The sequence below is a fragment of the Etheostoma spectabile genome, unplaced genomic scaffold (genome assembly GCF_008692095.1).
Source record: "Etheostoma spectabile isolate EspeVRDwgs_2016 unplaced genomic scaffold, UIUC_Espe_1.0 scaffold00003998, whole genome shotgun sequence".
Lineage (NCBI taxonomy): Eukaryota > Metazoa > Chordata > Actinopteri > Perciformes > Percidae > Etheostoma > Etheostoma spectabile.
In genome coordinates, this window is record NW_022603097.1 from 60,494 (window position 1) to 73,402 (window position 12,909).

At 39.4% G+C, this 12,909-nt stretch overlaps 1 long non-coding RNA gene and 2 other non-coding genes across 3 annotated transcripts; 1 reads left to right on the forward strand and 2 right to left on the reverse strand.

Moving 5' to 3' along the window:
* Positions 1 to 2,903: 2,903 nt before the first annotated feature.
* On the reverse strand, positions 2,904 to 10,980 carry LOC116676894 (uncharacterized). The gene is made up of 3 exons (XR_004328848.1): positions 10,737 to 10,980; positions 9,301 to 9,357; positions 2,904 to 3,002 (listed from the first exon to the last, which is right to left on the reverse strand). It is a non-coding gene; the product is annotated as an uncharacterized LOC116676894 (long non-coding RNA).
* Positions 4,020 to 4,102, reverse strand: trnal-cag (transfer RNA leucine (anticodon CAG)). Its single transcript has one exon. It is a non-coding gene; the product is annotated as a tRNA-Leu (tRNA).
* On the forward strand, positions 5,131 to 5,203 carry trnak-cuu (transfer RNA lysine (anticodon CUU)). Its single transcript has one exon. It is a non-coding gene; the product is annotated as a tRNA-Lys (tRNA).
* Positions 10,981 to 12,909: the final 1,929 nt, after the last annotated feature.

Below are 12,909 nucleotides of genomic sequence, written 5' to 3' on the forward strand. Positions count from 1 at the left end.
GAGTCATCCCAAAAGGATTAATAAAGATACGTCTAAGTCTATCTCAGAAAAAAAGTCTAAAAATCTGAAATCTTCAGGGATGTAGCTCATTGGTAGAGCTCATGCTTTCATGTATGAGGACCTGGCATCTCCATCAGTATTATGGTAGAGTCTTTAAAAGAGCTGCAGAAGATATTACCTCCTGTGGTAATCTGACTGGTAGACAGCACACAAGCACTTTAAACATACATGGTACTATTTACAGTATTTTTTAACTGTAGTGTAATGTATTTAATGGTTTATGCTCCAGTTTTTATGGGTGTTACAGCAGGTATGAGCATTGTAGTTTCTATTTTTTATGGATAAAAATCTTCACATGCTATGAAGTTAAACATTTAGCAGTGCAGACTTTCACTTGAGACACTTGCTTTGTTAACATCACAGACTGATACAAAGCCTAGGAAAGAGCAGAAGATGGATTTGATCCATCGACCTCTAGGTTATGGGCCCTGCACGCTCCCGCTGCGCCAAAGCTGGGGAACGACAGTCTGTTGGGGGGGGGGGGAAGAAAGGAGAGGAGGGAAGAAGGTGAAGAAACAAGAAAGAAGAAAAGAGAGAAAAATGAGAACATTGAAGACATGAAGGTATTTTAGCCCCCCATGAACACTTAAGGAATTTTTTTGATGTTTTTTAAATTTTGCGGCCAAGCCATGGCTGGATTTGAACCGTCGAACTGTGGAACATTAAGTCTACCGCCAGCTAGCTTTTACTGCCCCTACTGTCTTTTTAATGAACAGTTCTTTAGTAATTTAATTGTCCACAAGGCAGAATTCCATCAGTTTCTTTATTTTAGTCCAGTTTTCCAGTTTAAAAACATTTAGTGCCTTATTTGGAATCACTTTCCAGAATTTGGGGTGTTCCTCAGTTAAAAGCTGGGCTGGGTTGTAAATATTGATACATTAATAATAATTGCAAATAAATAATCATTGTTAAGTTCTGCCCCACACCTTACAGAAAGGCTTAGTTTTGATCTGATTGCAAGGATTGTTTGGCATCTTTTATGATGAAACTGATACACTGTATTATTATTCCTACCTTCCTGAAGTGAACAGCATCCTACATGTAACTGTTACTGCATGTTTCATCATTGTCATCACCATTATCATCATCATTATTATTATTATTATTACTATTATTATTGTTACCCACTTTAGTGTAGAAAAAAAGGAATAATAAAGCTTTTTTGTAAAGGTTGATGGTAACTGTTGATGCCCCTCTTTTTTTTCTTTATTTTATTACAGTTGGCTTTATTCACCACTGATTAGAACATTGATTATTTTTCTCTATTTAAATCAGATCTTGATTGCTTTTCATGTTTGCCCCTCAAACGTTTTTTCTTCTTTCTTTTAAATCCTTTTTTAGCATTCTAAGTTTACCTGTACTTAAGAACTTTTTTTCAGGAAACCCAATTTTGTCGCCCAATATGGAGGAGTAATGGCTCTTTACAGTGAATATGCAAAAGAAGATGTTCACAAATTCAGCCCAGGTAAATGCTCAGCCCAATTCCCACAGACCTAACCTACTAACTTAATGCTGGTTACAATATTCTAATAATCACTGTCAGAGAAAAATGACAAAGTGTGATAACATTTTTATAATGTATAAGCAAGTATTGGCATTTACAATAAAGTATTGGCTTTTTCCTTGCAAAGGTTTTTTCCCCAATAACAAAGCATACCATAGTTATGTCCCTGTGCGTGTCACGATGTGGCGGACAGTTGAATGCTGGTAATGTAGCCGAGTGGTCAAAGGCCCTGGATTAAGGCTCCAGTCTCTCTAGAGGCGTGGTTCAAATCCCCCAATGCCATTTGCTTCTATTACATAGCTGGAAGCCAACCGATGTGGTTTCTTACAGCTGTGTCATTTGGGCTGAACTGGTGAAGTAACTAGAATCATCCATCAATCACCTTGCTGAGATTGTTCCTTGTTAACCTGAGGTTCAACAATTGGTGAAACCTTCCTTTCCAGCACTTTGGACTAGAAAATCAACAAAAAAATTTATAATTTATCGTGATCTCCATATTGATCAAAGTAATGGTCGTTATCATTTGGCCATATCGTGTAGCCCAAAGAGATCTAATGTTTTATCAAACCAGGTTGGGCAAGTACCTTTCTGCTGACTTCTTGTAAAAAAAAAAAAAAAGCAAGTACATCACTCAAAGAAAGCTACTGCGATGGCTGGGAATCGAACCCAGGTCAACTGCTTGGAAGGCAGCTATGTTTCACCACTATACCACCATCACTGGACAATACAATGTTCACTTCAAATCTTGTAATACATCTGGGCATTGAGACTGAAAGTGCGCTCTATCACTGAGCTACAGCCCCTGATGAGTCAGAAATTCCCTCCAGGTGGTCCTGTGTTATCACATCAACAAGAAAGGAAGTGTGTTCATTACATTGTCGCCCTTCGATAGCTCAGTTGGTAGAGAGGAAAGACTGTAGAGGCATTAACCGAAATCCTTAGGTCGCTGGTTCAAATCTGGCTTGAAGGATCAGTCTTTTCAAGAGTTGCCCTTCACAGATCAAAAAGTGTTTCTGATTCTGATCAAGAGATGGACAGATGACCCAAAGCATATACTCTTGCCAAGACAGAACAAGAAAAGAAGAGTTGGGGAGATAGATTAAGTCCTGACAGAGTAGAGAACTACAGACAAAAGATGTAAAATAGTGCCAAGTGTGACCAGAAGAATTGGAAAAACTAGCTCCTCCTTTCTCCTGTTTTGTACACAACCCAAAGTTTTACAAAACAAAATATAACTTTCCCCAAATCCCTCAGTGAATCACAGTCAATATTTGTCTCACAAACCATCTCAATGTCCAATTTAAATAATTTATCCAACAGAATTGAACTTAAACTTACCCTGCTGTTTGAAATTGCTTCCTTGTTGTTTGGATTTCAGAGATGAATCAGCGATCCCTCCTTGTGGGAAATGCAAAGACATAACAAATTCTGTTGTCTCCTACAAGGAAAGACAAAGAGGACAGATACGAAGTCATATACTCTGAGAGGCATTTGAGATCTTATTATGAATAATTAATGTGAAAATCATTGGTTAAATGTAAATTTCATTACAGTTACTGTTTGAAAACTGAAAAGAATTGTTATTGAGATAGAGGCAGATGACGTGTTTATGACCCATCAATGATGACAAAAGGATACATCTGCTGTCTGGGGTCTGATTTAAAGGAAATGGTACTCTTTAAAAGTGTTGGGGTTCTAGCGTTAAACTAATGAGGAAGAATTTGACAAATCTAAATCCGCCAGAAGCTTACTCTTTCAGATACAACACCTGGATCAGTCAAGTCCTGACTATTCCCTGACCGGGAATTGAACCCGGGTCACGATGGTGAGCGCGCCGAATCCTAGCCACTAGACCATCAGGGAGTCACATCTATCAAATTTATCTTTGTAGATGCGAGTTTCCTTTTCACTTACTGGAATAACTCATTGTTTTAGGCGAGGAATGGCTCCTGGCTAGAGCTTCAGAAGGCAGGACATGACAGATTACACATCTGTCACATAGTCAGTTTGTATTCTTAAATACCAAGTCTCTTGCTGTTCCTTGACTAGTTGGCCCCCCCTGCTTAGCATCGCTCCAGGTAAGTAGAAAGCAATCTGTTATGCACCTTTGCATTGCACTAAATGTCAACATTTGGACCTGAATCCAACAATATTATTTGACACTCACATACTGTAAGTCATTTAGTTAGCTAAGCGTTCAGAGGATGTGGGAAAAAACAAGTCAAGAACAAGGTTTAAAGGACTTGCCACAGACAGTAAATACAGCAGTAGATATGTCTACTGTATACAAACACATGGTAACTTTACTTCTGTTGACAATAAAGATGCTCACCAAACGCTTTACTAACAATTGCGTTTTTTACGCACATTCATGTCCTCTTAAATACAAAGAACTGCTAGGTTCCTTAATCCTAATATCATGTCTCAAACATTAGTTCCAAATGAAAACACTAGTTGTCAGAAGTGGGATTTGAACCCACGCCTCCAGTGGAGACTGCGACCTGAACGCAGCGCCTTGGACCGCTCGGCCATCCTGACTGAAGTTACTCGCAACTCAAAATTAAAGAAGTGCCTGGCTAGCTCAGTCGGTAGAGCATGAGACTCTTAATCTCAGGGTCGTTGGTTTGAGCCCCACGTTGGGCGGTGGTGTTTTAGAGAGTGGGAATGCTTGAGGTCTACACCATATAGTGGGCCAGATCATCTGTCAATCGAAAGATTAGAAGTTCCATCCCAATGTAAAAAATCCCTGTAATTTACCAGACTAAAATGTGCCTGCATTCTACAATCATGTCCTGTTCCTCAGATCAAACTAAAGTCTGGTGACAATGTACTGTATGTTCAAATTCTAAAACTTCAACCTATTGTAGAACTGCAGCTTAACATTCCAGACTACAATGTAACATTTTAGAACTTTTAACTGCAATTAACAGTTTAGGACCGCAACTCTTAAAATTCTACAACTTCAACCTATTGTTCCAGAACTGCATCTTAACATTCCAGAACTGCAAGTTAACATTCTTAAACGTAGACCTAACATTCTAGATTGACAGCTTAACATTCTAGAAATTAAACCTAACATTCTAGAACTACAACATAACATTGTAGAACTGTAAGTAACATTTTAGGGCCATAACTCTTAATATTCTAAAACTACAACCTATTGTTCTACAACTGCAACTTACCATTCTTGAACTTAAACCTAACATTCTAGAACTGCAGCTTACCATTCTAGAACTACAATGTAACCTTTTAGAACTATGAGCAAACTTTTGGGAACGTAACTTAAAATTCTGAAATTTCAAACTATTCTTCTTGAAATGCAACTCAAATTTCTAGAATGAAAGCTTAACTTTCTAGAACTTCATCTTTACATTCTAGAACTTCAACCTAACATTCTAGAACTGCAGTTTAACATTCTAGAATTTAAAGCTAACATTGTAGAATGCCAGCTTAACATTCTAGAACTTCAACCTAACATTCTATAACTGCCAAGTAACATTCTAGAACTGTAACATTTCAGAAGTTTTAAGTAACATTTTTTGACCGCAACTCTAAACTCGAGAAGTGCCTGGCTAGCTCAGTCGGTAGAGCATGAGACTCTTAATCTCAGGGTCGTGGGTTCGAGCCCCACGTTGGGCGGTGGTGTTTTAGAGAGTGGGAATGCCTGAGTTCTGAACAGGCAGATTATCTGTCAACCGCAAGATCAGCAGTTCCCAGTGTAAAAATCCCTGTAATTTACCAGACTAAAATGTGCCTGCATTCTACGATCATGGTCTGTGCTGACCTCCTGTTCCTCAGATCAAACTAAAGTCTGGTGACAAATTCAAATTCTAGAACTGCAACTTAACATTCCAGAACTACAGCTTAAAAGAAAGTTGATGTGTATATGCATTAATCAAAAAGAAAGTTGATGTGTATATGCATTAAGTTGATGTGTATATGCATTAATCAAAAAGAAAGTTGATGTGTATATGCATTAGTAAGTAGACCTTGTGGCGCAACGGCAGACTGTCAGTAGAAATAACCCTTTCGTTGTAAGAAAACTTGTTTAATTTGTTATGAATCTTTTTTGTAATTTTACATATGTTTAAAAATATCAGAAAACATATCAATATTGCAGTATTCATAATCAATATTGCAATATCACATTTTGTCAATATTGTGCAGCCCTAGTATGTGTGTGTCTGTGTGTGTGTGTCTGTGTGTGTGTGTGTCTGTGTGTGTCTGTGTGTGTTGGGAGTGGGGCTGCTAAATGAACAGGGACAGAGGTAGCTTTCTTATGCTATGATTGGTATTTTACAAATCACACGCTATAAATATGGTAGAGAAGTAGATAGAAACAGATAGTGGCAATAAAGTCAGATATTTTAATAAGTGGAAGAAACAATATGATTATATTATTAAAGTCTACTTGAAGCTTTTTATATTTGTCTCTCTCTCTCACTTACACACTTACACACACACACACACACACACACACACTTTACTACCACGTTGTTCTAAATCCATCTCCTCCCAGCCCTTGACATTTAGCAGCCCCACTCCCAACACACACAGACACACATACACACATACACACACACACACACACACACACACACACTAGGGCTGCACGATATTGACAAAATGTGAAATTGCAATATTGATTATGAATACTGCAATATCAATATGAATTCTGATATTTTTAAACATATGTAAAATCACAAATTAACCCCAACGTTATTTGAATACTCAACCTTCTGATCTGGAGTCAGACGCGCTACCGTTGCGCCACAAGGTCTACTAGTCAATGAATATACACATCTACTTTCTTTTAGATTATTGCATATACACATCAACTTTTTTTTGATTAATGCATATTCACATCAACACAGCAATGCAACGGTAGCGCGTCTGACTCCAGATCAGAAGGTTGTGTGTTCAAATCACGTCGGGGTCAAATGTTTGGGGGGGCAATAGCTCAGTCTGTATGGAGTTGGGCTAGGAACCAGAAGGTTACCGGTATAAGTCCCCATGCGCACCAAAGAACGGAGTGTGAGTTGGTGTCACTTCACTTCCTAGGCACTGCCAGGTGCTCTTGAACAAGGCACTGTACCCTCCCAACCGCTCAGGGCGCTTGACCACTCCAATTTGAATGTCAGTTGATATAAATCTTTTGTTCTAAGAAAAATTGTTTAATTTGTTATGTATCTATTATGTAATTTTACATACGTTTAAAAATACATATTACATTTACAATACATTTTAGTTATCCTAAGACTTTTAACAGTTTTAACTGAAACACTGGCGCTGAGCTCCAGGTGCTTTTTGTTGGGGCCATCTGTAGATGCTATAAACCAGGTTTTGTACAGATCTGTCGCACGGCCTAGGACGAGTTCAAAAAAGTTGGTTTCAAGCTTATGTTGCGAAAAGCCCTTTGAGCATAAATGGGCGTGGCCTATATCCAGAGACTCAGCTTAATTCAGTGAACTTGGATGTAAAGACTTTTAATTTTTAATGTCAAATGTGGGAGTTATAGGTAAAAATACGTTTGACCTCACTGTAGCACCACTAAGTGGTCCAAATGTGTATTATTTGGTAAGTCAGGTCTGCTACCCATTGTACATCATCAGCCTGTTAATTTCCCGTAATTCATGTAAATGTAAGTTATGTAGACGAATAATGGAAAAGAAACGGGAAAATCCTTTGAAAAACAATAGGGTTCCACATCCGTGCTGTGTGAACCACATAGCCTTGCTCCTGAGATCCACAAATCCTCGGCTAAGGGGTCCAAGCCCGAGGATGCGGACCGCAGTAGCAGGAAAGCGCTAAACACGAAACCTCTGATGATTTTTTTGTCATTTGAGGCTCTGTACCAATTTTGGTAAAGATAGGCCATTAGGGGGTGCTGTAATCAACATTTATTGGTTTTGTCAAAAATATACAATTCACTACTGCAGCCATTTGATTCTATGATTCTTGTTGGCACATTGGTAATTACAGATAATGATTTTCATTTTCATTGAAAGATTTTTTACAGATAATTTTTAAAACCTGCCTATATACATATTAGTAAACTAGCTTGTTTAGCAGAACATTTGCATTCTTCAGTTCATTGTTTATTGATAAATATACAGTGCCTTGCGAAAGTATTTGCCCCCCTTGAACTTTTCAACCTTTTGACAAATTTCAGGCTTCAAACATAAAGATATAAAATTTGTATTTTTTGTGAAGAATCACCAACAAGTGGGACACAATTGTGAAGTGGAGCAAAATCTATTGGATATTTTAAACTTTTTTAGCAAATAAAAAACTGAAAAGTGGTGCGTGCAAAATTATTTGGCCCCTTTACTTTCAGTGCAGCAAACTGACTCCAGAAGTTCAGCGAGGATCTCTGAAGGATCCAATGTTGTCCTAAATGACTGATGGTGATGAATAGAATCCACCTGTGTGGGATCTAGTCTCTGTAGAAATGCACCTGCTCTGTGATAGTCTCAGGGTTCTGTTGAAAGCGCAGAGAGCATCATGAAGACCAAGGAACACACCAGGCAGGTCCGTAATACTGTTGTGGAGAAGTTTAAAGCCGGATTTGGATACAAAAAGATTCCCAAAACTTTAAACATCCCAAGGAGCACTGTGCGAGCGATCATTTTGAAATGGAAGGAGTATCAGACCACTGCAAATCTACCAAGACCTGGTCCCTGTAAACTTTCAGCTCAGACAAGGAGAAGACTGATCAGAGATGCAGCCAAGAGGCCCATGATCACTCTGGATGAACTGCAGAGAACTACAGCTGAGGTGGGAGAGTCTGTCAATAGGACAACAATCAGTCGGACACTGCACAAATCTGGCCTTCATGGAAGAGTGGCAAGAAGAAAGCCATTTCTCAAAGATATCCATAAAAAGTCTTGTCTAAAGTTTGCCACAAGTCACCTGGGAGACACACCAAACATGTGGAAGAAGGTGCTCTGGTCAGATGAAACCAAAATGGAACTTTTTGGCCACAATACAAAACGATATGTTTGGCGTAAAAGCAACACAGCTCATCGCCCTCAACACACCATCCCCACTGTCAAACATGGTGGTGGCAGCATCATGGTTTGGGCCTGCTTTTCTTCAGCAGGGACAGGCAAGATGGTTAAAATTGAGGGGAAGATGGATGCAGCCAAATACAGGACCATTCTGGATGAAAACCTGTTGGAGTCTGCAAAAGACCTGAAACTGGGACGGAGATTTATCTTCCAACAAGACAATGATCCCAAACATACAGCAAAATCTACAAAGGAATGGTTCACAAATAAACGTATCCAGGTGTTAGAATGGCCAAGTCAAAGTCCAGACCTGAATCCAATCGAGAATCTGTGGAAAGAACTGAAAACTGCTGTTCACAAACGCTCTCCATCCAACCTCACTGAGCTCCAGCTGTTTTGCAAGGAAGAATGGGCAAGAACTTCAGTCTCTCGATGTGCAAAACTGATAGAGACATACCCCAAGCGACTTGCAGCTGGAATCACAGCAAAAGGTGGCTCTACAAAGTATTAACGCAAAATATCCAATAGATTTTGTTCCACTTCACAATTGTGTCCCACTTGTTGGTGATTCTTCACAAGAAATAAAAATGTTATATCTTTATGTTTGAAGCCTGAAATGTGTCAAAAGGTTGAAAAGTTCAAGGGGGCCGAATACTTTCGCAAGGCACTGTAGATAAAAACTAACGAGAGCTTCTAACCACGAGTCCAACGTTAGAGATAAATTACCTTCAGCTGGAGCTCCTTACGGAGAGAAGAGAAGAAGAATCTGCGACAACACGGCCTCTGGAAAGAGAAAGTAAACTTTAAACAGGAAACACACCCGGAGACAGAGAGGAACTAGAAATGATCAAATAAATAATTACTGAAATGATCACATGTTTTAACTTTAGCCTGGCAAGTTTTGTCTTTAAAAATGTTCCTCCAAAATGAACTTTTTTTTTTTAAATTTTTATTGTTTAAGTTTTTATTGCCAACGAAACATTTTCTTTAGGTAAAAGATCTGACCCAAAGTCCTGTTATTATGGACGTTAACTGACATTAAGCGTGTCTGTTTAAGGGCTATTGTAAGGAAAAGGCTTAACGTGGTTTAATGGACCTAAACAACGATCAATTATCACCATATTTCAATCACATATTGCTCCTCATAACCAGGGAAAACTTTCAAGAGATCTGACCCAAAGTCCTAATAATATGGATGTACATTAAACCACGTTAAGTCTTTCTTTAAAACATAAAGGAATTTAATCTGTGTCAGATGATGTTTTAATAGTTTAACAAAAGATCGTTTTTTTAGACTTTTGCCGCGTACAAAGCTATTTCTTTGGCTCTTTCAGCATCAGTATCCTTCAGGTTTTAAACTGGGACTTGCTATGTGTGGGGGGTCTGGGGGTATGCCCCCCCAGGAAAAACTTTTGAAAAATAAACCATTAAATGGCACTTTCTGGGGAGTTTTGTACAAAAAAACTGACCCAGACAATGTGCCAAACATAATGAACCACTTTACAGAGACAGTAGCATAATATAACAGTAGCAACAGCTGAGAAGATCTGGGTCTGTGGTGAACAGGTCCAGGGGTCCCTGGTGTAGGGACCAGGGACCCAAAGTTAAATTAATGTTGAGGGACCAACTAAGACCACTGAAATTCTAAAGAATGAGAAACACTGATTTACATAAATTCTAATCATTTAACCTTTGAGCCAAGGCTCAGTAATGTTTGGCCCTCATCCTCTGGCCCCCCCACACACACTTACTGTATTTACTTTTTTGGGAAAATAAAGACTATTTGTTCATTTTATGAAACATTAAATGAATTATTCACAGTTAAATTTAGAGATGCACAGAGGTTAGAGAAGCACAATAGTGGCCCAACGTTGCAGTATAGTATATATAGTATAGTATATATAGTATAGTATTTATAGAAAACACACACAGCTCTATAGATAAACACACACACACACACACACACACACACACACACACACAGCTCTATAGATACTCACACACACACACACATACACAACTATAGACACGCACACACACACTCTCGCACACAGACACACACAGCTATATAAACACACACACACATTAACAGCTATAGACACACACACACACACACACACACACACACGCACACTCACACATAGCCCTGAGCCAGATACCACCTTTTGCTGTTCCAATTGTCCAAATCCCAATTCTTTTTCTTGGTTGAGGCTGCGTAGTCTGGAGACCTATTGCCCGTCCGACGCCCTCCGAGATCTGCCGAGGAGTAGCCCCGATCTTTTGCCTGTTTCTGTCCTTTATACAGTTTGACACAAACCACCAATTTCAATGATTCACGCATGTTCGTGCTACCCACTCTGTTTCCCAGCAAGCTGTTGCCCAACTCTTGGTTTTCCAGCAAGCTGTTGTTCACCGTTTGATTTCTCAACTGAACTTGTCCAGTTCCCCTTTTTCACAGCTCTATCAACCTCCACATTTTGTCTCTTACAGTTTTTTGGGATTGCTTAAGCACGATTTTCAAAACAGGGCCCGTGTTTTCAAAACACTACACACAATTAGCACAACCACACACCCAATTAGCAAAACACTACAGATCCTTTGCATAATTAAACCGAATAATTACCAACCTGACAGACGTGAGAGGGCAAATGAGGAATTGTCAAGATTGAGGGGAAGTCTCCTTCATTTATCTCCTTTATTTAGCAACGCAACAGTGCATACGATGACTTTACTTTTTACTGTCAGTGAATAGCAGCAAGTGAACGTCAACGTTTTCTCTCGATCTAGTGATAGGGATCATGTTTTTAGTTCAGATAAGTACTGGTACATTTATCTAGATATAGGAATAGAAGGCATCCCCCCAGTGTTAATTCTAAGTGTTTACCTCGTCCTCCGGTGAAAACGTGTCGCTGTTTGGCCGGTGTGTGTGGTGGTGAAGCTGCGGTGGAGAGCGGGTGGTGCCCCGCGATCAGCTGATCTGACGATGCCTAAATCCGTTTGTGACATTTCAGACCGAATCATGGTTTTCCCCCCCCCCCCCCCCACCCCCCAACCAGCACGCACCAGTATTGTAATTGTTTATATTAACTTGACCATTCCTTTAGACTGAGTCATATGAAAGGCTCCTTATCCCTAAACAAGAAGTTCACTGCAGACAGGCAGGCTGTAAAAACGTCTTATGACAGTATCAAGACATCATTCTGGGCCATTACAGCCATTCCCCTGGATGTCATACAATCTAAAGAACACAGAATAAGATATGGTGATACCTCATATAGCAGTGTTAGAAACGATACATACACCAATAATTACTACTATTACCACTGCAACAGCAGCCTAGTACTAAGCATTTGAGCAACTCTGCGGCGTAGCGTTAGCTAGCTCTAAACTTGTGAAGAGCCAAACAACATCCCCCGTCTAAGTTGTGTTTCACTTTCAGATCTTTGTGTTCTTGGTTACGTCCGTCTTTGAAAAATCTGCCGCCTAACACGGACAAATTGTACCCACCTTCCTACCTAGCTAGTTAACCTATAGCAAGCTATACCGGTATGCTAGCTATAGCTATCTATCTTTCTCTCTAAATACATCTATGTATATATAAATATATATTATCTATAATCTGCTGCTGAACACTCCCTTTCTTACACTGTTGTCTTCTTTCTCTCTCGTAACTCTCAATGGTCTCTGGCTGGCTGGCCTATCATCTCCCTTGTGTGACGTCATGCAATGCATTGTGGGAGTAAAGCAAACCACTGTAAAATATGACCTACTTTTTCGTGTTATTTTATGTTTTGTGATACTTTTTAATATCATATACAGTAGATAACAGTTTAAATGTTTATTACCAACAATCAATAAGTGCAAATTCGTTGGAAAATTAAACCTGCAACATGGGCTTTAAGGGAATACAGTGGAGTTTGAAGGTTTTGGGCAAGTTTGAGGTGCAACATGCAAAGGCCAGTAAAATGTTTATGAATATGTAGCGAATCGGTCAACGTGGGTAGCCGTTGATAGGTTTACACGGCATCTGAACAGGCTCGGAGACCAGGGGCCTGTTGCACAAAAGTAGAATGTCCAGCCAGGTGTAGATAACCGGGATGAACAGGTGAAGCTATGTCCAGCCAGGTGTAGATAGCTGGGATAAGTGCACGTTCACGGCTTTCTTAAATAGACCACGGTATCGATCACAGATTTACTGATGCAGAGATGGAGAAGACGCATGCACCATATGTTTCACCCAATGAGCAGCAGCTTCTAATGGAAAGTAACGAGGAGGTGAAGCATAAAATTAGGGCTGCACAATTAATCAAATTTTAATCACGATCTTGATTTTGG